Genomic DNA, 25,482 nt, shown 5'->3' with positions numbered 1-25,482 from the left:
CTATCTTTACGGTGTTTGCATCACAGAGACTCAAGAGCCGTTCACCATTATCAGTTCAGACGTCTTCTGTTGCTGTGTCCATGCCAGGACTACTTCTCAGCCAGTAGAGCTGTTGCTGATTTATGCTCTGAAGTCCCCTGTCATCAACTCGATGTCATGGTTAATCATGTCATCCAGTACTTGTGGAATACATTCTTTTCATTCTTGTCTCCTGTTTATGTTGGTGCATATACTTGGGTTATTGGACACTTGACATGTCTTGTGTGCTGCAAGGCTGCTGTTTGTGTTGTGATTCTTCACTGCAATGTTATTCAGCAGAATTCCTACGTCTCTTTCATGCATTCTTCCTCTGAGTATAAGATTGTAGCACCGTCGGACACCATCTTGCCACTCAGGGGCGGCTCTAGCAATTTTGCTGCCCCAAGCACGGCGGCACGCTGCGGGGGATGCTCTGGCAGTCGCCGGTTCCGCGGCTCCGTTGGACCTCCTGCAGACTTGCCTGCGGAGGGTCCGCTGGTCCCGCGGCTCCGGTGAAGCATCCGCAGGCATGCCTGCGGGAGGTCCACCGTTGCCGCGGGACCAGCGGACCCTCCGTAGGCACGCCTGTGGGAGGTCCACCGGAGCCGCCTGCCGCCCTCCCGGTGACAGGCAGAGCGCCCCCCGTGGCATGCCGCCCCAAGCACGCGCTTGGCGCGCTGGGGTCTGGAGCCGGCCCTGTTGCCACTCCCTGCCCATCTCATGTCATGGACACCAGCTATGTTCAGAGAGTACTTTTTCATTTCTTGTGTACTTTGTGCCAGCTTTCCCAGACTATACAAAGTTACACATTCCACATGCCCACTCCTGTTAGAGATTAGGTTGTCAGGATTCGATATCTTGAGATCTCAGCTTCCTTTCAGCTTTCACGAAGATCTGTCATACTTGGGTTTTGAGCTCCATTTGCACCTACCATCCTCAAGTTTTGGGTTAACTGCACTATTTCTGTTGCAGTAAGGTTTTACCTGAGTGTGTTGAAAACCCACTTGCAGAATCCTTCTCTTTTATCCAGGCTTATGATTGGCACTGTTGCTAACAGTGGCAGACATTCATATCAGACACAAAATACTGGGGCAAATTCTATGGTCCAGGTGAGCAACACTAGGGATGGTGGTAGGGAACAAAAGTGGCTTTAAGCCACCTCCATGGCACAGAGGTACCTGATGTCAATTTTGTGCTGGTCCCATCCCCGGTGTAGTTTAGAGCAACCAGCTACACTGGCTGCCAATGGCCCCCAAGGAGCAATTATGGCAGCCAGGGAACATGAAGTATATAGGAATTCCCTGGCCACAGCCCCCGTGGTGGAGTATTCACCAGATGAGTATGATGTAGAAGCTACTGAATTGTGTCTATTCCATTCCCCCATTCTGGCTACAGAAAGACGAGAGATATCATTGGCAGAGAAGACAGGTAACTCTTGATGGGGGTGCGGGGGCACAATTTAAAGGCTCGGCTGCCCCCTAAACTTCTCAAGTCATGACACTCCCCAGGCATGCCCTCCCCTTACCCTCAGTCTCCCCTCCTGCAAAGCAGCGGCCCCACCCTGTAGCACCCAGCTGCTGCTCCTGCCTCTCCCCGTGGGGCACAGCTCACAGCACAGATTGCCTCAGTGGTCACTTGACTGGCTCACCTCTGACCAAGCAGGGCCAGCTCTGAGTCAACAGGAAAGCCACATGCAGGAGTGGAGCAGCCCCGGCCCCACCCCAAGCCCCTGGATGCTGGGTGGTTTCCAGCCATGACTTCCAACCCCCGCCCCCAAATGGGGGCTCCTGCACATTAGCCACCCTGTGGCCCTGGTTAAATCCCACCTCCCGCCGGGTCCCTGTGTGAGACCCTAACAAATACTGGGGCAGGTGCCCAGCCCCCTGAGCTAGCGGTGATCCCCCTGGCAGGCCCAGGCCTGCAGCCTCAGGCAGGCAGGGACTTTGCCCTTATGCACCCTGGGCCTAGCTGGAGGGCCACTGTGGGTCAGCACCAGCATGAGCTGGGCCTGCAAAGGGGAGGACAAAGAAAGGCAATTCGCTATAGCTTTCATCTCTGTTTTGAAATAAACTACTGTGAAGTCATGTATTTTGAACCCAGCCCCCACAAAAAAATATATATATATATAAACAAACCCTGGCAGAAATCTAGGGGGAGGGACTTGACCCTGCATTCCCCCACCCCCATGCGTCACCTCTGACCATTGGAAATTTACAACAAGGAAAGAGCAAGCAGGGAAATAACAATTTGCAAAGGGTGTTATACCCCTTTGCCAACTTGCCTTTGATTAATAGATATTAATAAAGAGTTACTTGGCTTAGATCATGGGTTCTTAATATGGGGATTGCAACCACTAGGAGCACTGGGAACAGATTTCAGGCATTTACACCCACACTCTCTTTATTGATAGCTAGATGTGATGGGAGTTCCCAAAACTTTTTTGTAGTAGCAGAGTTGCAATATGGAAAAGGAGAACTAGTGGCATAAATAAACAGATAAGAATTTGCAGCATTACCTCATTTCTCCATGCTTACCAGGAATATTAGGATACTAGATCCAGAAGTAAAGTTATTTAGGACCTGTTGTAATGAAACACTTGAGCTAGTGAGCAAATTTAGTAGTCAGTGGGTGAGTAATTTACCAGTCAGTAGGACCACTCATATGCTTAAAGTTAAGCACATGCTTAAGTGCTTTGCCAGATTAGAGCTTAGGGCATTACAATCAGGCAGTTAGCAAACTGAAGTACACAAATATCGTAGTTCATTTTCCATTAAAATCAGTTTTTTCATGTTTTACCACTTATGTCAATGGTTCATAAGAAAACAGATGATACTGAGTTGATGATTATGCTAATCAGCCAGACAGTCCCTTATTAAACTGGGACAGTGGGAAAAGTTCTGCTCAAGTGGTATCAGGTTCATTCCCACATTGCGCAAATTGACAAGGAAGAGCAGAAGATGCTCAGATTTTTGTGGACTATAATAAAACCTCCCTGTAACTGGCAATGCAGACTTCAGTCCACAATTTCCTGAGAACAGTCTTGAGCTTCACAAAGAGTTTGCTTGTAGTGCAGTGTATTGCATCCCAATGTTTTGCATAAAAATTCATGAGGCATGATACCTATTTCAACTATAGAGCAGTAAAGGGGAAGAAAAAAAAGCTTAGCCCTACAACTCAGATAGGATTCATTTTGAGTAATGATTGCAAACCAGCCGTGGAAATTACAGATGCTACTTGGTTCACTATTATTTTACAGCATCTCCAGTAATCTTCAGTGATCATTTATAACAGCGTGTCTGATGACTTTCAAAACATAACTGGAAAGGATACTTCTGTGGAGAGCAGGGCTACTCTAAGGAGAAATCAATCTTTGCTGCTCAGGGAGTTAACTTCATGCCATCATGATCAGACAGTTAAAAATTTCAACCTACAAAAATAGGGCTGTGGGTTCTTAGACATTTTGGCCTATTGAATTTGGTGCATGCAGAGCTAGAACTTTTGGCTTCTCTCCTTTTACTAAAAGACAAATGCAAAATGAACGGCGCTTAGGAGTGAACGTAATCAACAATGAACTCGCCGGTAGTTAAAAACAAAGAACGAAATAGAGAGGCTTGGAGTAGGGCTGGATGGACAAAGAGAATTCTGTTTCACAAAAAATTGAGGGTTTGGCATTTATTTTCATTCTGCGCTGGAATAAAGAAAAGATCTTTCATAATTTTTCACAAACAAACAGGAGACCCACCCCAGCATAGACAATTGCACCATATTTAGGGCATTCACATGGGATGGGGAAGACCAAGGTTTAAGACCCTGCTCCAAATAAGGCAGTGCAGGGACTTGAATTTGGGTCTCTCACACCCCTGTGCCTCCAGAGAGCCTCACTGACCTCAGCAGGGCTCCTACAGACACAGAGTCTCTCTGCATTGAACTAAATGCACGATGGGCGCATATATGTGGCCAAGTCCATACAGATGAGCCCAGCACAATCAGAGCAAAAGTATGAAAATTATAAAAGTGAAGGACATGAACATTCTCAGTTCTTTGGGGCAAGGACTGCCTTTGTGTTTATGTATTACGTGTGTGTGTGTGTACACAGCACGTAGGTACAATGGGGCCCTGACCCGTGACTGAGGCCACCAAGTACTACTGTAATACATTAATAAATACACAACAAGTAATAATAATAATAACAACCACAACATAGAAAAACATGATGTTAGGATATAAACTGTTACAGTGTCTCAGATTCTTTTTTAAAAGCACACTAGAGCAGAACATCAACCTATATAATCAGCAATCCTTACTAAAAGTAAAGAACACTTCATTGTCGGAATGAAGCATCGTTAATGCACTATGATGATAGACAGTAAAGGAATGGGTTAATAAAAATCCTCCAGTCCATTCACCTGAATGCTCCCAGATTTGCTTTTCTCCCCTGATTCTTCTCCCATAGCACCAAGTCAGGTGTTCCATGAGAGAACTCCCTGCAGTTATCCACTCCCTGCCCTCCCTGCCGGTGAGCCCTGCCACCGCTCCTGAGATCCGCCCCCTATCCTCAACCCTCTTGTTTGCAGCTCTGCAGCTCTTAATGAGGCTGGATCTTCCCTTGGGTTTCTGCACAAACTCTCCTCTAACTCAGCAGGGATTTCCCAGCTCTGGCCAGTCCTCACACCAACGAACAACATTCTTCCCAACATCTCTGTGTACCAGATCTCCTCTACCGCTCCTTTTTCTGCTTTCCAACTCAGGCAGCCCTCACCTGCCTTTCTCCATGTCTCTCCCCTTATATGGCCCAGGTACCTTCTTTAACCACAGCTAAGAAGCAGCTTATGAGTCTCAGGTGCACTCCACCCTCTTCTCTCTCAAAGTGGCCAGATACCTGTGACATCCACCTTCAAAACTCCCATTTGCTGAGATGCCTACAAACGACTGGGCCATGGTCAGGCTGCTGACACATAAATACCACTGCCTACCAGGCTGCCCCATATTGTCGCATTGTTTCCTTGTACTCCCCCATCATTCCCCTGGTGTCTCCTGACTTGTACTCTAGATAAGCCCCGTGGGGTAGGGACAGTCTTTTTTTGTTGTGTTTGTACAGTGCCTAGCACTGTGGAGTCTTGGTCCATAACGATGGCTCCCAGGCACTATAGTCACACCAATAAATAACACCACTGCCGGCCTGGCCAGAATAAACTTGAACAAGTTGCTTTTCACTCAGGCTCCAGTTTTCTACAGGCCCTGATGCGCTGGGAGAGAGCATTCTTTACCCTTAAAGAAAAGGAGGAAAACTGGGTTTAATCAGCATGCTGGCAGCATTGTAACCCAGGACATTTTAACCTCCTCTGGTGGTTTTTCCACAGACCTTGAGTAAGAGAGGACAACAGACCCCCTAGGACAACACAAGTGAATTGTCTTGGGGAAACATGACCCCAGAGGCGCTGTAAGAAAGGAATGAAAACAGCCAGTTTATTGTAACTCTATAAGCCCTAGTAGAGTCTACTAGATCACTCCACTGAGGCAGGATTTGAAGGTGGATGTCACAGGGTGACTGGCCCCTTAAGAGGGAGCAGGGACAAGTCCATTCAGTAGAGTTATGCACATTTGCACCAGCCTGAAAATATGCCGGGGGCAGGAAGCTACCTATGAATGGAGGTGAGCGGGACGGAGGAACAAGAAGGGGAGTGAGGGGAGCTACTGAGAATCGGCAGGGGCAGGCTGGCTCTGGGGTGGGAATGGGCACCCAGCAGCTCCTTGGCAGCTGGTGCCTGGTGCCCACCCCCACTCCTCAATGACTGGTGCCCTGTGCACCAAGGCTCCCCTGGCCACCCACCTGCTGGTGCCCTATCCCCACCCCAGCAGCTGGAGCATGTACTCCTGCCCCTCCCTTGGGCAGGTTGTCTCTGCCAGGATCCACAGTGGCTGGGAGAAGGGGAGAGGAGAGATGTTCCTACCTGCTCCTCAGTGGCTGGCCTGATCTCGTGTGCCATGGCGGCCTCTTCTGCCCCTCCTCTGGGTCTCACTCTTCAGTGTGCACAGGGGCAGAAACAGAGCTGATCCCACTCTCACCTCTGCAAGGTATTGTGGAGAACATCAGGGGGGGCAGAAACATATCACACCCCAATATTTCCATTCAGGGGATGTTTGTCCCCTCAACCTCCAAAAATATGGTCCAGCACAGTGTGACTGATGGTGTCAAAAGAGTGCTGATGGCCAAGAGATATTTGCCTGGGAATTCTGCCTGGGTTCATATTCACCAGGAGCGTGTTTGTAAGCATGAGCACTGAGTTATTCCTCCTGTTTGAACCTCTTTGGTGTATTGTCTTATGGGCTGTTCTGGATGACCATGTAGCTATTCAATGGTATATCTACTTTTACTGTGCTCAATAGCTGTAGAAAAGGTCATGTGAAAAGTGTTATAATTACAGGCACCAGCTAATGCTGACCGATGATGGTTCAGGATGTCGACTGATAAAAACGACCTTTCCATTCCAACCCACAAGTGGGTTTAGTCATTTGTACTCACTGATTTCCCCTCCGTTTTTGTCTCTGAAAATTCCACTACCATCCAAAAAAGGCACTTTGCTCCCAGCTACAGATGCAAAAGTCCATTCTCTCACCAGCCTGCAGTTTCAACAGCTTTCCAAACTCACTTTATTGCCGCTGTAACGTGGCTCGGCAGCGGTTTGTCCCCCCAGCGGGGCAGTGGGGTGTCCTTAAGCCCGGTCCTCGGTCAGGGCGGGGCAACAAACACAGAGTCAATATGCTCAGGCCCTCAGGTCAGGGCTGAGCAGCAACAGTTTTAAGCCCGGCCCTCAGGTCAGGGCAGGGCAACAAACAGTGAGTCAATGGGCGCAGGCCCTCAGGCAGGGGCTGAGCCAAGTAGTTCAGTATATAAGCCCCGGCCCTTGGTCAGGGCGGGGCAGCAAACAGTTTAGGGCTCAGCCCCTCAGGCAGGGGCTGAGCAAACAGTTATCAGTTCAAGCCCAGGCCCCTGGGCCTGAGCGTCGGGGCGAGGGGGAGATGCCACCCGTGAGGGGGGTGGCAGGGGGGACGCAGGCCCGCCCACTCCACTGTGTCCCAGCCCGGGGCCCTAACAGCGGCAGGCAGCCTGCTGCTGTGTCAGTGGGGATCCTGGCCGCAACACACTGACATTGGTTCTGGCAGTGCTGCAGCCAGACGGGGGTCAGCTACCCCCGGGCTACTTCCACTCTCCCTCTTGTCGAGTACCTGCGTCGTCGTGGTGTCACCCACGGTCTCAACCACCATCGTCTCCTTGGGGTAAGTGTTCGAGGGTAGGCCCAGAGAGTCCTTGGAGTAGCGGGCGAGAGGCAGGCTCGGCTCCTCCTCGGGGTAGCTGGCGAGAGGCAGGCTCGGCTCCTCCTCAGGGTAGCTGGCACGGGGTGGTCCCGGCCAGTCTTCCTCGGGATAGCTGGCACGGGGCAGGCTCGGCCAGTCCTCCTCCGGGTAGCAAGTGCGGGGCAGGCTCGGCCAGTCCTCCTCCGGGTAGCGAGCACGGGGCAGGCTCGGCTGGGCAGGCGTGCGCCCCGGCGGGCTGCGGCCGCAGACGTTTGTTCCCTGGGGTGGCTGGGCCCCTACTGAGTTCTGCAGGCCAGCTTTTATACTTCCGGGTTGGCGCCTTGACCTCTGAGGGGCGGGCGCAGGACCCAGTGGCTCCGCCCACAGCAGGGTTGGGGGAGGTTTGTCCCTCAATGGGGCGGTGGGGTGTCCCACGGCCTCGCTACACACACACCCCCCTCAAGACTGGCTCCCGTCCGTTGGGGTCAGCCCCCTCCGCTTCCCCCAGGCGGGACAAGAAGTCTGCATTAACATGGTCCTTACCGGCCCTGTGGCGGACGGTAAACGCATACGGTTGTAGCGCCAGGTACCAGCGCGTAAGCCGCATGTTGTTCTTCATTTGCGCCAGCCAGCGCAGTGCGGCGTGGTTGGTGACAAGTAAGAAGGGGGCCCCCAGGAGGAAATATCGCAGGGCATCGCAGGCCCACTTCACGGCCAAGGCCTCCTTCTCAATCACGGCGTAGTGCCGTTCTCGAGGAAACAGTTTCTGGCTAAGATATATAACGGGATGTTCTTCCCCATCCACTTCCTGGGACAGGACCGCTCCCGGGCCCACCACAGAGGTGTCCGTTTGGAGGACGAACCCTCGGGAAAAGTCTGGGCTGTATAAGATGGGTTTGCGGCAGAGGCAATCTTTGAGGGCCTGGAAGGCATGGTCACACTCGGGGGTCCACTCCACACGCTGGGGACAGTCCTTAGTCAGGAGTCCCGTTAACGGGGCCGCGATGGAGGCGAAGTCGGGGATGAACCTCCGATAGTAGCCCGCCAGGCCTAGTAACTGGCGCACCTGACGCTTTGTAGTGGGGGGTGGACATGCGGCTAGGGCTTGGACCTTCCCCACAAGCAGTTTCACCTGTCCGTTCCCAATAGTGTACCCCAGGTAGGTCGTCTCCTGCCACCCGATACGACACTTCTCTGGATTGGCGGTCAGCCCTGCGGCTCGTATGAACTGCAGGACCGCCGCTACTCGCTCCAGGTGGTTTTCCCAGCAGTCGCTGTAAATGACAACATCATCCAAATATGAGGCTGCATATTCTCAATGAGGACGAAGGAGGTGATCCATGAGCCACTGGAACGTTGCAGGGGCCCCATGGAGACTGAAGGGCATCCGAGTGAACTGGTAGAGGCCCGAGGCTGTGGCGAAGGTGGTCTTCTCCCACGACGCGGGTTCGAGGGGGATTTGCCAATATCCCTTGCTTAAGTCGAGGGTTGTAAGGAAGCGGGCCTTGCCCAAACGATCCAGCAGCTCCTCTACGCGGCGGAAGTCGATGCAGAAGCACTGGGTGCCGTCCGGTTTAGGAACCAGGACTACGGGGCTACGCCACTCGCTCTGTGATGGTTCGATAATGCCCAGTTCTAGCATGGCCCGAGCTTCCTCCTCGATGACCTGCCGCATCCGATAAGGTAAGGGCCTAGTTGCCTCTCAGATCACCACCCCCGGCTCGGTCTGGATGGTATGGTACTCAAGAGTCGTGTAGCCTGGCTAGGTGGTGAACGTCTTACTGAATGCGTGTAGGAGACATCCAGTCTTTTTCCGTTGCTCATCCGTGAGCGACTCCCCAAGCCGAGGGGTCGTGGAGTCCTCGGGCGGGGCAGCCCGAGGTCCTAATTCCAGCTCTGGCAGGCAGGGATTGATTAGGAGACCTTCGCGTTCCCGCCAGGGTTTCAAGATGTTAATATGGTACCTCTGGGTCTTCCTCCGGCAGTCGGGCTGGTTAATCTCATAGACGAGCAGCGAGGCAAACAGAAGGAGTTTGCCTGGGATCCCTCTGAGCAGAGGTACGCTAAGTGCTGCAGTAGGGGGACTGTGCTGGTGAGTATCTGAGTGTCTGTTGGGGGGGGGCAGTTTGGCAGTTTGACTATGTGCTTGATTGTTTGATTGCTTGTTTGACCAGTGTGACCTGGGGGTGCTTTGTTCCAGCTGGGCCTGACTGTTATAAAAAGGCAGTCAGCTGCAAACCAGCTGAGCAGTGAGGGAAACAGAAGGAGTTTGCCTGGGAGTTCGCCTGGAGAGACCCTACTGAGGCCCCCCCCTCACAGGTTTCGCTGAGTAGCGTCTGCCACAAGTAAGGAAGCTCTTAGAAGGAAGACTATAGATGCTGAGCGATCCGCTGTTGTGACCTGCACAGGATGCGCCATGTTTGTCTTCCTTCCACAGGATAGGAGCGACTTTGTCTGTACAAAGTGCAAGCTGATCTCCATATTGGAAGAGAAGATTCAAGGTCTGGAGAAATGAATAACAACCCTGCGTTCCATAAAAGAAAATGAGGAGTTCCTGGATAGACGTCAGGATCAGCTGCAGCGGGCACAATGTGCTGAAGATTCAGAGCAGGCTACGCAGAGGGAACAGAAGGCCAGTGAGGATAATTGGCGGCATGTGACTTCCAGAAGAGGAAAGAGTACCAGAAATGTCCATGTACCAGAAACACAGATACAGGTGAGCAACCGTTTTCATATTCTCTCCGCAGGTACTAGTGCAGCGAGTGGAGTGGATGATACATCTGAGGGAACAGAGCAGAAGGAGACTCCACTGATTGGAAGACATGAGATGCGCCATCGTAGGGATGGGGGTTCCACGACCACCACTCCCAAGAGGAGGAGGAGGAGGGTGGTGGTGGTCGGGGACTCTCTCCTCAGGGGGACTGAGTCATCTATCTGCCGCCCTGACCGGGAAAACCGAGAGGTGTGCTGCTTGCCAGGGGCTAGGATTCATGATGTGACGGAGAGACTGCCGAGATTCATCAAGCCCTCGGATCGCTACCCCTTCCTGCTTCTCCACGTGGGCACCAATGATACTGCCAAGAATGACCTTGAGCGTATCACTGCAGACTACATGGCTCTGGGAAGAAGGATAAAGGAGTTTGAGGCGCAAGTGGTGTTCTCGTCTATCCTCCCTGTGGCAGGAAAAGGCCAGGGTAGAGACCGTCAAATCGTGGAAATCAACGAATGGCTATGCAGATGGTGTCGGAGAGAAGGGTTTGGATTCTTTGACCATGGGATGGTCTTCCAAGAAGAAGGATTGCTAGGCAGAGACGGGCTCCACCTCACAAAGAGAGGGAAGAGCATCTTTGCAAGCAGGCTGGCTAACCTAGTGAGGAGGGCTTTAAACTAGGTTCACCGGGGGAAGGAGACCAAAGCCCTGAGGTAAGTGGAGAAGTGGGATATCGGGAGAAAGCACAAGTAGGTGAGTGCAAGAGGGGAGGGCTCCTGCCCCATACTGGGACAGCAGGACGATCAGGGAGTTATCTTACATGCCTATACACAAATGCAAGAAGCCTGGGGAACAAGCAGGGAGAACTAGAAGTCCTGGCACAGTCAGGGAATTATGATGTAATTGGAATAACAGAGACTTGGTGGGATAACTCACATGACTGGAGTACTGTCATGGATGGATATAAACTGTTCAGGAAGGATAGGCAGGGCAGAAAAGGTGGGGGAGTTGCATTGTATGTGAGAGAGCAGTATGACTGCTCAGAGCTCAGAGCTCCGGTATGAAACTTCAGAAAAACCTGAGGGTCTCTGGATTAAATTTAGAAGTATGAACAACAAGGATGATGTCGTGGTGGGAGTCTGCTACAGACCACCAGACCAGGGGGATGAGGTGGACGAGGCTTTCTAACAGAAGTTGCTAGATCACAGGCCCTGGTTCTCATGGGTGACTTTAATCACCCCGATATCTGCTGGGAGAGCAATACAGCAGTGCACAGGCAATCCAGGAAGTTTCTGGAAAGTGTAGGGGACAATTTCCTGGTGCAAGTGCTGGAGGAACCAACTAGGGGAAAAGCTCTTCTTGACCTGCTGCTCACAAACAGGGAAGAAATGGTAGAGGAAGCAATAGTGGATGGGAACCTGGGAGGCAGTGACCATGAGATGGTCGAGTTCAGGATCCTGATACAAGGAAGAAAGGAGAGCAGTAGAACAGAGACCCTGGACTTCAGAAAAGCAGATTTCAATTCCCTCAGGGAACTGATGGGCAAGGTCCCCTGGGAAAATAACATGACGGGGAAAGGAGTCGAGGAAAGCTGGCTGTATTTTAAAGAATCCTTATTGAGGTTGCAGGAACAAACCATCCCGATGTGTAGGAAGAAAAGTAAATATGGCAGGCGACCAGCTTGGCTTAACAGTGAAATCCTTGCTCGTCTTAAACACAAAAAAACAGCTTACAAGAAGTGGAAGATTGGACAAATAACCAGGGAGGAGTATAAAAGTATTGCTCAGGCATGCAGGAGTGAAATTAGGAAGGCCAAATCACACTTGGAGTTGCAGCTAGCCAGAGATGTTAGGAGTAACAAGAAGGGTTTCTTCAGGTATGTTAGCAACAAGAAGAAAATCAAGGAAAGTGTGGGCCCCTTGCTGAATGAGGGAGGGAACCTAGTGACAGAGGATGTGGAGAAAGCTAGTGTACTCAATGCTTTTTTTGCCTCTGTCTTCACAGACAAGGTCAGCTCCCAGACAGCTGCACTCTGCAGCACGGTATGGGGAGGAGGTGACCAGCTCTCTGTGGAGAAAGAAGTAGTTCGGGACTATTTAGAAAAGCTGGACGAGCACAAGTCCATGGGGCCAGATGCGCTGCATCCGAGGGTGCTAAAGGAGTTGGCCGATGAGATTGCAGAGCCATTGGCCATTATCTTTGAAAAATCATGGCGATCGGGGGAGGTCCCGGATGACTGGAAAAAAGCTAATGTAGTGCCCATCTTTTAAAAAAGGGAGGAAGGAAGATCCAGGGAACTACAGGCCAGTCAGTCTCACCTCAGTCCCTGGAAAAATCATGGAACAGGTCCTCAAGGAATCAATTCTGAACCACTTAAAGGAGGGGAAAGTGATCAGGAACAGTCAGCATGGATTCACCAAGGGCAAGTCATGCCTGACTAACCTAATTGCCTTCTATGATGAGATAACCGGCTCTGTGGATGAGGGGAAAGCAGTGGATGTGCTATTTCTGGACTTTAGCAAAGCTTTTGATACAGTCTCCCACAGTATTCTTGCCAGCAAGTTAAAGAAGTCTGGGCTGGATGAATGGACGGTAAGGTGGATAGAAAACTGGCTAGATGATCGGGCTCAACGGGTAGTGATCAATGATTCCATGTCTAGTTGGCAGCCGTTATCAAGTGGAGTGCCCCAAGGGTTGGGCTGGGGCCGGTTTTGTTCAATATCTTCATTAACGATCTGGAGGATGGTGTGGACTGCACCCTTAGCAAGTTTGCAGATGACACTAAACTGGGAGGAGTGTTTGATATGCTGGAGGGTAGGGATAGGATACAGAGGGACCTAGACAAATTAGAGGATTGGGCCAAAAGAAATATGATGAAGTTCAACAAGGACAAGTGCAGAGTCCTGCATTTAGGACGGAAGAATCCCATGCACTGCTATAGACTAGGGACCGAATGGCTGGGCAGCAGTTCTGCAGAAAGGGACCTAGGGGTTACAGTGGACGAAAAGCTGAATATGAGTCAACAGTGTGCCCTTGTTGCCAAGAAGGCTAATGGAATTTTGGGTTGTATAAGTAGGGGCATTTCCAGCAGATCGAGGGATGTGATCATTCCCCTCTATTCAGCACTGGTGAGGCCTCATTAGGAGTACTGTGTCCAGTTTTGGGCCCCACACTACAAGAAGGATGTGGATAAATTGGAGAGAGTCCAGCGGAGGGCAACAAAAATGATTAGGGGGCTGGAGCACATGACTTATGAGGAGAGGCTGAGGGAACTGAGATTGTTTAGCCTGCAGAAGAGAAGAATGAGGGGGGATTTGATAGCTGCTTTCAACTACCTGAAAGGGGGTTCCAAAGAGGATGGATCTAGACTGTTCTCAGTGGTAGAAGATGACAGAACAAGGAGTAATGATCTCAAGTTGCAGAGGGGGAGGTTTAGGTTGGACATTAGGAAAAACTTTTTCACTAGTAGAGTGGTGAAGCACTGGAATGGGTTACCTAGGGAGGTGGTGGAATCTCCTTCCTTAGAGGTTTTTAAGGTCAGGCTTGACAAAGCCCTGGCTGGGATGATTTAGTTGGGTTTGATCCTGCTTTGAGCAGGGGGTTGGACTAGATGACCTCCTGAGGTCCCTTCCAACCCTGAGATTCTATGATTCTATGACCTTCCGAACCACCTCATAGGGCCCCTGCCACCGGGCCAGTAGCTTAGATTCGTTGGAGGGCAAGAGAAGCAGCACGCGGTCTCCAGGTTGGAACTTGCGAGTTTGGGCCCCCCGGTTATAGGTCTGGGCCTGAGCCTTCTGCGCCGTCTTCAGGTTCTCTTGAGCGAGCGTTCCAGCTCGGGTGAGGCGACCCTGAAGCTGGAGGACATATTGTAGAAGGCCCTGCATGGGTGACGGGGTCTGCTCCCAGGTCTCCCTCATGAGGTCCAGGAGCCCTCGCGGTTGCTGGCCATACAACAACTCGAAGGGGGAAAATTTGGTGGAGGCTTGAGGTACCTCTCGGACGGCCAGGAGTAACAGTGGGATCAACTGGTCCCATTGGTGCAGGTCTTCGGGTGAGAATTTGTGCAACATGTCTTTCAGGGTGCGGTTTAACTGCTCCACCAGGCCATCAGTCTGCGGGTGGCACACCGAGGTGCGCAGTTGCTTGATCCCGAGGAGTTCACAGATTTGCCGCAGCAGCCAGGAGGTAAAATTGGTAGCCTGGTCGGTAAGGATTTCCCGGGGCAGACCCACTCTCATCGACAATGGTTCATCGACAATGGTCTTCGCCGTGATGCTCCAGAGCGGGACAGCTTCGGGAAAGCAGGTGGCATAGTCCATGATAACCAGGATGTAGAGGAACCCGGCCCGGCTTCTCGGGAGGGGTCCCACCAAGTCCATCGCCATCCGCTCAAACGGCGTCTCCACAATGGGCATGAGTATTAGGGGGGCCGGGGCCGTCCGAGAGGGCGCAGCCAGCTGGCACTCCAGACAGGAGTTGCAGTAGTTCCGTACCTCCTGGTGCACCCTGGGCCAGAAAAACCGAGACAGGATTTGGGCAAGGGTCTTTTCCTGGCCTAAGTGCCCAGCCACCGGGACGTCGTGGGCAAGCCTCATTACCACTCATCGGTGGCACCGAGGCACCAACAGTTGTGTCTGTAGGTCCCCAGAGCAGGCGTCTCGATCCACCCGATAGAGACGATCACGCCATAGCTCGAAGTGAGGCCAGCTCTTAGCCCGGGCTGGATCAATCAGGGCACCGTCGACCGCTGCGAGCTGCTCATAGGCCCGGCCCAGGGTGGGGTCTTCCCTCTGGTCCCGGCAGAAATCCGTGTCGAGAGGGGGGCTGTCCGGGGGCATCAGCAGGAGGTCCTCCGACGCGCCATCCTGGCTCTTAGGCCCCGCCTCCTCAGCCTCCTCGGCCGGGTCCTCGGGGCAGTCGCCCTCTAAGGCAGGGGTTACCTCCAGGTCTTCCCATGTGTGGGCCCGCAGAACATCCGGAAACTCTGGCCAGTCCCGCCCCAAGATTACGGGGTAGGCGAGTCGTGGGGCCAGGCCGACCACGAGGGTTCGTGTGACTCCATCCACGGTCAGGGAAACTCGGGCACTGGCGTACGGCCGGACGTCGCCATGAATACACTGTAGGCGGATAGTTCCCAGGCGGGGATCTTCAGGGCAGCCGAGGCTTTGGCGGATGAGGGTTTGCCCGCAGCCCAAGTCGATCAGGGCCCACGTCTGGCAGTCCCCGACAATTACAGGCACGGTGACTTTGTTAGCCTGCGGCAACCAGGTACAGTTTTCTCTGGTACAAACGTGCCCAAAGCTGCGATCCATCTCCGTGCAGTCCCGCTGGAGGTGCCCTTTTTTCCCGCAGTTCAAACAGGGCCCGATTTCGGATCGTCCGGTTCGGGTCGCACCACCTTTCGGGCTCATAGCGGGGCTCCGCGGGGCACGGCCAGTCCCGGCCCCGGGACCTGTGGGAGTTTGCCGGGGGGGAAGGGGGCGTCAGGTCACTCCGGCCAGGTTCCTGACTTCGCGGGGCTGCCCATGGTTCGGCGCAGGTGCTCACCCGTCTATCGGGGTTGGGGCGCTCGGGTCCTGGAGGACGATCCCGCATACCCGGCCCAACCGGGCTTTCCGCTGCAAGGAAGTTCTCCATGAGGGTGGCGGCGGTGGCTACTCTTGGAGGCCGGTGGCGGAGGACCCAAGCCCTTCCCCACGATGGGAGGATATGTAGGAACTGCTCCAAAATAATCTGTTCCAGGAGCTCTTCCGGGTTCCGCCTGTCCGGCTGTAGCCACCTCTTGCAGAGGTCTCTCAGCTCCTGCGCCACCAACCGGGTCCTGGCGCCCGTGGTGTAGGCGAGACTCCGGAACCGCTGTCGAAAGTTTTTGGGACTGACATCCAGGGCGTCCAAAATCGCCGCCTTTACCCGGGTATAGTCCCGGGCCTCCTCTGTGGATAACCCTCGGTACGCGGTTTGGGTGAGGTCTATAGTATCTGTGCTTTCACCATCCACTCATATTCCCAACAATTTGCTGTGGGATGCAACTTTGAAATGTCACCAAGCGGTAGTTCCCTCACTATTGGCTTGGGCAAAATACTGGCTTGCATAGACATAAACACAACATATAGTGGACTGTCTAGCAAGAAAACTGTACTCCTTGGTTGCCATTTAGGAACAATCCACTCCAGGTCCCATCTGAAGCACATATTCAGTTTTCCATATGAGGTATCCATGCATCTCCCATCTGGCAATATAGGCATAGAAAATTATACAGATGTTAATTGGGGTAGAAGTCCAACTTGCTGTCTCAAAGGATCTGTCTCTTTGTGTGTACTTTCCCTGTTTGAAAAAGGAAGACCATTTATCATTTCCTACAAATAAATTCTAATTATCTGGCAAATAAATAAGTACAACCTCAGTCAAATTACACCAGGGATGACTTTGGCTCATAGTCGAAAATATACATATTGTGCCGTTCATAGATACAAATAAAAAACTACTAGCCTAGCAAAAGAAAGGAACTGCCCAGATTACAATATGCATTGGAGTGTTTCAGCTGAAGAGTAATGCACTACTCTTCCATTGTAATAAAAGAAACCACTTTAATCATCAGTTCTGGAGTCAACATTGCCAGTGTATAAGTAACAGTAAAGGAAAACATATGGTCTTATGGTTAAGGCACTAGACTGGGGAATCTGCTTTCAATTCCTGGCATTGACTTCCCATGTGGTCTTTAGCAACTCATTAAATTGCTATGGGCCTCAGTTCCGCATCTGTAAAATGGGAATATTTCCTTTCCCATCCTTTGTCTTATGCATTTTGGTTGTAAGTTTTTAAGGGAAGAGGCTAATGTGAACTCTTAATATGTGTATATACAATGCCAACACAATGAGCTCCTGGTTTCAGCTGGGGCCTGTAGGGGACACTGTAATACAACTATATAAATACTGCCACATTAACACATGGCAGTAAGAGGGCTGCCCTTCAAAGTAAAAATAAATAATTCCTCGATATGCTGTATCTGAGATGCATTCTGATATTTGCAATCCAGTTAGTGTGTGTAGAATGGTGTGGTGCTATTTATTAATATCCCAATCCAAAGAAATACAAGAAAAATTGCTGTCCTTGTTCAGAAACCATGAAGATGCAAAGGACATTCTACTGATTCTGTCTTAGGGGCTTATATCACCCCCATCACCTCGCAATCTTTAATGCATGCCATGTTGTTGTAGCCGTGTCGGTCCCAGGCTATTAGAGAGACAGGGTGGGTGAGGTAATATCAAGGTGACGTCGCGTTTTAACACCTCTCTAGTCATGGTGGTGGTGGTGGGATGTGCAGGTGAGGGGGTAGTGGGTTATAGATTCTTGTAATCAGCCATAAATCCAGTGTCTCTATTCAGCCCATGATTTTTAGTGTCAGCAAAGTTACAAATTGAAGCTCCCAGGCATCTTTTGAAGGTGCTGTGCAGTTTTCCTTTGAGGATAGGGCCTGAGATGTCAGATGCACTGCTATAGACTATGGACCAAATGGCTAGCCAGCAGTTCTGCTGAAAAGGACCTGGGGGTTACAGCAGACAAGAAGTTGGATATGACTCGACAATGTGCCCTTGTTGCCAAGAAGGCTATCGGCATTTTTCGCTGCATAAGTAGGGGCATTGCCAGCAGATCAAGGGAGGGTGATCATTCCCCTCTAGTCAACATTGGTGAGGCCTCATCTGGAGTACTGTGTCCAGTTTTGGGCCCCACACTACAAGAAGGATGTGGAAAAATTGGAAAGAGTCCAGCGGAGGGCAACAAAAATGATTAGGGGGCTGGAGCACATAACTTATGAGGAGAGGCTGAGGGAACTGGGATTGTTTAGTCTGCAGAAGAGAAGAATGAGGGGGGATTTGATAGCTGCTTTCAACTACCTGAAAGGGGATTCCAAAGAGGATGGATGTAGACTGTTCTCAGTGGTAGCAGATGACAGAACAGGAAGTAATGGTCTCAAGTTGCAGTGGAGGAGGTTTAGGTTGGATATTAGGAAAAACTTTTTCACCAGGAGGGTGGTGAAGCACTAGAATGGGTTACCTAGGGAGGTGGTGGAATCTCCTTCCTTAAAGGTTTTTAAGGTCAGGCTTGACAAAACCCTGGCTGGGGTGATTTAGTTGGGGTTCGTCCTGCTTTGAGCAGGGGGTTGGACTAGATGACCTCCTGAGGTCCCTTCCAACCTGATATTCAGTGATTCTATGATATAGAGTGATCACTTGATAAATGGGCAATGAAGGTACAGAGAGACAATGACTTGCCAAAGGACATACAAAACTGGGAACTGAAGCCACATTTTCTGTGTCCCAGTCCAGTACCTTAACCGCAAGGCCACCTTTCCTTTGTCCAGGCTTCTCTTTCTAAATCAGTGTATTTGCTCTTTTACCATATTATGCTTTTCTATTTAGGGAAGAACACCTGTTAGTCAATCTTGTCCAGCTCTTTATGTTGACTCTATTTTCAGTGTCCACTGAATAACAAGATGAAGAAATAAAAAAAATGGAAGTAAAGATAATCACCATGTTAAGCAAAACTCTCCAATGCTATAATGCTACCTTGCATTTACATAGCATTTCTAGTCCTAAGGAGTCACAAACTGATTTTTTCAGCTCTCTCTTGCTTCAACACCCACCAAAATTCCCCATCACAACTTGTGGGACCCTTGATTTCATGATAACTCAGCAATAAGTGTTCCACTTACTGAAACACCAACTCTGCTTCCTCTAGCTCTTGGATTTTAGTTGGAGATCTCCTATCCAAACATTCACCAGGTCCTATGTGTTGCTGATGCTGCTGTCATTGTTACTTAACATTTGTGTTGTGGTGTACTTCCTAGAGGCCGGGCACACCAGGGCCTCCCTTGTGCTAGGGGCTGTACAAGCATATTGTAACCAACAGTCCCTGTCCCAAAGAGCATATTTAGCAGGGAACAAGATCACTGTCTGGTGTTGAGCTGACTGCAGTATTTTCAACATCTGTTAGCACTTTAGTTATAGAGTATCTTCATTTAAGTGACCGAAAATTGCCTGTCCAGATCTCTAGGTGTTGTACAATCATTATAAAATGAATACATTTTTATAGGGTAGAGAGTAAAGGTCAAATTTCAGGCCTCTTTCCTGTTACCAAAAATGTCAAACTATCTGTGAGCCAAAAGAAACATCTCTCCTATCCTATCAGACCCACAACAATTCTATGCACTGTATCTGATGACAGTGATTCTCTTCTTTCCTACCTACTGTTTACTGCTTTCCCTGCTCTGAATCCTAGTGAATGTTGAATAATAATAATCAGCAATTTTTTTTGAATTGTGCATAAGATAAAAACCATAGCTCAGTAACAGAAAAGCCTTTAGCTAAGGGTGTTGTTTTTGGGACTGTCTTCATTTTCCTTCAGTGCACTAGCTGCATGTTAGAAACTATTCCCTCTGGCAACCCATAAAACAGAAACTTCTTCATTTTCTCTCGCCCCAGGAAACACTTTGGCAGCAAATTGCTTTTAATGTTCATCTCTGCATATGGAAATGATCTTTGTCTAGATATGAATGTATTCACACAAGGCATAGTGAGTGTCTACACTCTACTACACTGGATAATTACAGTGTAAATGCGGGTCAATCCAATTAGGACAACATATATGGTTGACGTCAAATTTTCATGCATTACAGTGATGTTCTGAAAATACATTACTATTAATGGAGGCACAGTTGTATGGCCATGAACCTGCACTATTTAATAGTCCTGAATATTCTTTAAGCAGGTAAGTCATTGATGTCAATGGGGCTACTCAAGGGCATAAGGTTTTTTACATGTGCTATTATTATTATTATTATTTTATTTATTGTCTTGTGGGTGCCTCTAGAAGGCATTGATCAAGAATTGGTTGCTCTAGGCACGGTGCAAGTGTAACCCACACACCTCCTGGGTGTGGTGCTCTGTCCCATCTAGTGGCAGAGACCACTTAGAGAGAGAGAAAATGAGTCTGCTTTACAGCCTTAGCTAAGAGTCGGTTGGCTTTTAGCTCATGCGGCAGAGGCTCATGCACTAAGCTCCAGAGGTCTGAGGTTCAGTCCTGACGACTGGGGTCTGTCAGCATTACACAAGCACATGGCAAAAAGATGGGTCGTGCCCTGAAGAGGTTATGATCTAAGACAAGAGAGAATGGGTAGGTAGAACAATCAGACGGAGAAGCCCAAGGTAATGATGACACTATTAAAATAAGCAGCAGCACTCACTGAGCACCAGCTGCCTCACAATTGTTTTGTATTTTGCCGGGGTGAGTTTTAAGGAGGGAGCTGAAGGAGGAATAATGTAGTGCCTTTGTGGACACTGATGTGGACTTCCTTCCATGCATAAGGAGGATGCAGTGCAGACAGCACAAAGCTACTTGTTGGGAAATGTGATAGACAAGCCAGGAAGGCTGTTGTTGGTGAAGCAGATGCAGGGACCCACGTCTTGAGAGCATAGAGAGGCTGTGGCTATTTGCAGGACTGGGTTCTAACTTTCTAGCGGAGTAACACAGTATTGTCAACCCCAAACATTCGCCAAACTCATGAGATTGGCTTAAAAAGCGCAAGAGATTTTTTTTAAAAGAGAGAAATTTGTGGTTCTTTTTGTTTGCCTTCTGGTTATTTGAGCCTTTATGAGTGCAGCATGTTCTCCACCACCCTGAGGGCCAGAAACTTTTTTTTAAATGAAAGCTGAAAGTCTCACCTAAATGTGTGCCACCAGGACCCGGGTCTTTAAGCAAAACATCAAATGTCCTGAGACTTGTGATAAAACCTCAAGATCTGGCAACACATACAAACCTTGCATGTTATTATTGGGCCAAATTAATTGTTCCTTTCTCTGGCTTTATTGACTGTGGGTTATGACAATGGGCTCCAGATCTGTAAATTTTTTGGTGGTGCCCAGAATGGGTCCGCAGAGCCGTCCCGTCCATAGAACGGACCAGGGTAACCACCTCGGGCCCCGCGCTTTGGAGGCCCCCCGCACTTCAGGGGGACACAGAGTCCAGGGTGGCCTGGGAGGTTTGCAGGGGGCCTGGCACTGGCAGCAGTGAGCAACCCTGCCCCAGGCCGTCCCACTCCGCCACACCCTGCTGGCTCCCGGCATCACTTGGAGGAGGGGGTGGAAGCTGGAAAGAGGCATGGCAGGGACTTGGGGGGGAACGGCGGAGAGGGGCAGGAAGAGGCGGGGTGGGGGCTGGGGAGGGGTGGAATGGGGTGGGGAGGGGGTGGAGCAGGTGCAGGAAGAGGCGGGGTGGGGCTGGAGGAGGGGTGGAATGGGGTGGGAGGGGTGGAGCAGGTGCAGGAAGAGGCGGGGTGGGGACTGGGGAGGGGTGGAATGGGGTGGGGAGGGGCGGAGCAGGGGCAGGAAGAGGTGGGGTGGGGGCTTTGGGGAGAGGTGGAATGGGGGTGCGGAGGGGCAGAGCAGGGGCAGGAAGAGGCGGGGTGGGGACTTGGGGAGGGGTGGAATGCAGGTGGGGAGGCGGAGCAGGGGCAGGAAGAGGCGGGGTGGGGGCTTGGGGAAGGGGTGGAATGGGGGTGGGGAGGGGCGGAGACGGGCAGGGAGAGGCGGGGTGGGGGCTGGGGAGGGTGGAATGGGGAGGGGCGGAGCAGGGGCAGGAAGAGGTGGGGTGGGGCTGGGGAAGGTGTGGAATGGGGGTGGGGAGGCGGAGAGGGGCAGGAAGAGGCGGGGTGGGGGCTGAGGAGGGGTGGAATGGGGGTGGGAAGGGGCGGAGCAGGGGCAGGAAGAGGCGGGGTGGGGGCTTGGGGAAGGTGGAATGGGGTGGGGAGGGGCGGAGCAGGGGCAGGAAGAGGCGGGGTGGGGCTTGGGGCATGGGTGGAGAGGGGCAGGAAGAGGCGGGGTGGGGGCTTGGGGAAGGGGTGGAATGGGGGTGGGGAGGGGGCGGAGCAGGGGCAGGAAGAGGCGGGGTGGGGGCTTGGGGCAGGGGTGGAATGGGGGTGGGGAGGGGCGGAGAGGGGCAGGAAGAGGCAGGGTGGGGGCTGGGGGAAGGGGTGGAATGGGGGTGGGGAGGGGCCCGAGCCCAAACATCTACACTGCAATTTCACAGCCCTGCAGGCCAAGCCCTGCCAACGCTGTCAGCTACTTGGGCCGGCCACAGCTCCCTTACTGCAGTGTAGACATACCCATAAATGTTTGTGGGGAAATAATTTCAATCCTGAGGCTGAAATGTATCTTGTAATGTAAGTAAATTCATTTCTGTTGAAGTGGTAGCAGTAGATTTCCTGCTTTATCCATTTAAATTATCCAGAGAAGACAGATGTTTTCTTTCTGCAGATCACCAGGGTCCTGCAACTTATAGAAATACCAGGTTGTGACTAGAGCTGGTCAAGAATTTTTCAATTAAAGTTTTTTTAAATCAAAAAATGCCAATTTGTCAAAATCAATTTTTTTCCTCAAGAATTTTTTTTTTCAAATGGGATGTTTCAACCACCTTGAATCTTTTTTTCAAAAACATTTTTAAGTCTCAAATATTTTCACAGCACAGGAAAAAAAATTTCCCTGCCCAGCTCATTAGTGCTGGTAGTACCCAAGTGAGGATTGTCCAGTGATATGTGCTCAAGATCTGAACACATCTTTTTACGCAGACCCTTCTTCCTACACTGATACCTCTTCCTCGTTATTGTGCAGCTGTCTGGTGAATGTAATTACAAGTAGAACAATGCTTGACTGACACAGAGATGAAACAGTGATTATTACAGAAATCTAGCTATGTGCTTTACAGCTAGCACGAAGGTTGTTCAATCAGGTCACAATTACTAGTTCGTTTTTCACTATGACTGTGGTGAAAGGTGACAAATTGGGGACTAGTAAATGCCATTGGCAGAGACACAGCAATTAACACAGCACCATGAGGACTGTGTTCCTCAAACCCCATGCCAAATCCTTTACACTAAAGCGGTTTAAACATGAGTGACAAGGATATACGATTGCACTATTCAAAGCTAGAACTTTGCAAAACCCCTGGCCAGAGCTCTGACACGAGGTAATTACAAAAGGCAGACACACCACACAATTCCTTGGAGTAAATGCAATGATAGAAAAATATTTTTAATATGATTCCACACAATATTATAATACTCTAATTTTTTTTTAGTGGTACTGTTTCAGGCAAGGCCTAGAAAGAAAAGGTTTAAAATAGCTCAGTGATTCCCTAATCTGTCCTGCCTGTTTCCTAATTCCACAAACTGCTCTCATCCAGAGAATCCAAGGTCAAATGACTTGATCACCTCCTTCCTGTCTGTATCACAATTACACTCATCCAATCAGAGAATGGAAATTAATTATAGTGCCCAATATAGTGCCCATATTAGCAATAGGCTCAATCTGGCTTAGCACCCCGAACTCCCATTAGTACAAATGAGAGATGAGGTCATTCAGCATTTTCACACGTTGTTCCCTTGGATCGGACCTTCAATAAAGAGAAAATACATGCATCAATCCCTTGGGTGACACTAATTTGCGTGAAACATCACCTGAATATTTCTGAATTTTAAAAAGTCTATAAAAATGTATGTTTGTGAACAATTTGAAAACAGATGAGAGGCAAAATTTAGTTGAGAAGTTATTTACTATGAATACCTTGTCCAGCTCTGGTTTATGTGACCTCCTACATATCCAGGTCAAAATCCATTCACTGTCTGTGTGAGGAAAAACATAATATTCAAGATCCAAGTTTATTTTTCATTCCTCCAAGCAACAGCTGATCTAAACCCTTCTTCCAGATTGTTTCTTAACATTCAGTAGAGTGATTGTGTATTCTGGGCACCAAACCAGCATCGCAGCAGTCTTGGCTGGGGTGGCTGCTGAGAAGACAGACAAGGAGGTAAGACTGTCTCACCATAACAAAGTGACAGAGTGTTCTACTTCTGGGAACTTTCCTTGGTCTTCTATGACATGCTACCAAAAATGATACCGTGAAAACAGTCATTCACAAATCTCGACAATATTATAGTGCTGTCCTAGTCATGCAGGAATACATAGTTATCTCTTACAGTTAAGCAAATAGATCTATTCAAAGAATACATCACCTGGGAACCAGAAAAAAGTAACTCAATAATAACCCCAATCTATTTGCAGAGCCTACCTATGAAGAAATAATATATTTTTGTGCACAGAGGCAGGTAAAACAATCTACCCTTACTGTTAAATAAATAGCTATTGATAATAAATCTGTTAAAAAAATAAGATATTGAAGTTAATGCATTTGTCAGGTTTCTTGAGCAACAAACTGAATTCACGTATGGTCGTACAAAATATTCTTCAATTTTATCTCTGTGATAGAATAACATTTATTTCTGTTCCAGCCTCCTGGTTCTCCATACTCCATATTCCCTGTGTATTCAGAGGCTGTGGCATTTTGCCTTGTATTCAAGAACAGTCTTCTTTCAGCAAACGTAGTCATAGTGGAGGAGGTACAAGCAGCAAGAGTTCAGCCCAGGAGTTTGACTACCAACCTGACCTTTGCACACTTGCTAATCCATTCCACTCCATCTGTAACGTATGTTCCAAGGTGGATCAGCCATTGCACACTGGAAGGTGCTGAGCACTCATTACTCCAGTTGACTTCAAAGGGAGTCGCAAGAACTCAGCCCTATCCCAGGGATCAGGCCCTATGTGATTATTAATGCCCAATTCAGGTAGGCACCTGAGCTCTTGCCCAACTTTAAGCATGCAAGTTGTCTCACTGAAGCCCATGGGACTACCCATGTGCTTAAGTATCTTCCTGAGTTGGGGACTAACACAGTACAGGAATGTTCCTGCAAGGTGGTAGGCTCTCTGCAGCCAAGTGCTGATTGCCCACAACTCCTACTGATTAGATGTTACTCAGCTCTTTCAGGATCAGACCCTAAGTGCCGTCAAATAAAGATCTAATGGTATGTCACTCTTATAAAGGACATGGGAACCTATCCTTTACCAGGTAATTTAAACTGCATGCCCGGGCATACAATTCATGCCACGCCGGCTTTCACCCCTGGGTCATCCCACTCAAAGAACTGCAATTTGAGCTACATACTTTCCATCAGTCAATACAATGAAGCTCCCCACCTCCACTTCTCTCAATGCAAGAAGTAGAACAGATGCTGCATAAATGCTCGCTCAAAAACCAATAGAAAAACTATTTTACAATAAATCTCATCAAAAATTACACACCCCGAATGGATTCAGCAGCAAAATAGCAGCTGTTGCATGGTTTGGGGAGTTTTTTTTTAAACTAATTAATATGCTGATCAGATTGTTGTAATCAGAAGCGAGGGACATTAATCTCATAAAACATGTAAACTGTATTTTATCTGAGCTAAAAAGGAAATGTTGCAAAATTGTAGCTTTTTTCCTTTTTTTGTTTCAATTGCTCAGACAGCAACTGCAGGCCATGTCAGAAGTGACTGAAGGTCATCACTCTCACCCAGAGAGAGGTTC

The sequence above is a fragment of the Mauremys reevesii genome, linkage group 6 (assembly GCF_016161935.1).
Source record: "Mauremys reevesii isolate NIE-2019 linkage group 6, ASM1616193v1, whole genome shotgun sequence".
Classification (NCBI taxonomy): domain Eukaryota; kingdom Metazoa; phylum Chordata; order Testudines; family Geoemydidae; genus Mauremys; species Mauremys reevesii.
The sequence above is the reverse complement of the archived record's forward strand: the minus strand, read 5'-3'. Positions refer to the sequence as shown.